Here is an 898-nt window from a genome sequence, read left to right on the forward strand (position 1 = left end):
CATCAAATTCCCCCACACTTACCCTTGAGCGTCCCGCTCAAGTCAACAAAATAAACTAGGATTGTACCCCCCCTAGATCATCCTCAATCATGATTAGAAACAATTAAAAGAAAATTATCTAAGCTTGTAAAGTCTCAAAAACTTAAATCCATGAATTAGACTTGTATTTGGTTAACCGCATAGTAAGTTTCACCCTTCTTGACTAATTGAGAAAAATGCATCACACTGAATCTCACGAGGTTGTTTTCCTGTCCATAGAAGAAGTAATAGGTAGGGATGACAGGATTTGAACCCGTGACATTTTGTACCCAAAACAAACGCGCTACCAAGCTGCGCTACATCCCTTTTTTTTCAAATTGTTGGGCAGTCTCATTCTACAAAATACCTGTCTTGTTTTCCATATCTTCATTTTTTCGAAAATCTTATACATATCATAAATATAAGAATTATATACATCTGAAACCTAACGTATAAAAAAGTTTTATCAGTAATGTTCAGGAACAGGGGATTAGATGAAAATATCATTTATTGATTAATTGTACATATCTATTTTAGCATTTAATTCGGAATTCTGTGTAAAATAAATACAAATGATCTTGAACTACAACATCTGACCATATACACATATGTATTACAATCCATAGGAAAGGAGGATTTTCAATGCGAGATATAAAAACATATCTCTCCGTAGCACCTGTGCTAAGTACTCTATGGTTTGGGTCTTTAGCAGGCCTATTGATAGAGATTAATCGTTTATTCCCGGATGCCTTGTCATTCCCATTTTTTTGATTCTAGTTATTGATTATGTGAAGAAATGAATAAAATTAGAGATTTTCCTCCCTCCTTTTTCAGTTCTTTCATTTCAGTTCCTTAGCTTTAGGATAGGGAGAAAAGAAAA

General features: G+C 33.9%; 1 non-coding gene across 1 annotated transcript; it reads right to left on the minus strand.

Moving 5' to 3' along the window:
- Nucleotides 1-271: 271 nt before the first annotated feature.
- Nucleotides 272-345, minus strand: TRNAP-UGG (transfer RNA proline (anticodon UGG)). Its single transcript has one exon. It is a non-coding gene; the product is annotated as a tRNA-Pro (tRNA).
- Between the last annotated feature and the right edge of the window lie 553 nt (nucleotides 346-898).

This window comes from Curcuma longa, unplaced genomic scaffold (genome assembly GCF_044706935.1).
Source record: "Curcuma longa cultivar G26 ecotype Majalengka, Jawa Barat unplaced genomic scaffold, ITB_CL_G26_1.1 contig_9542, whole genome shotgun sequence".
Classification (NCBI taxonomy): domain Eukaryota; kingdom Viridiplantae; phylum Streptophyta; class Magnoliopsida; order Zingiberales; family Zingiberaceae; genus Curcuma; species Curcuma longa.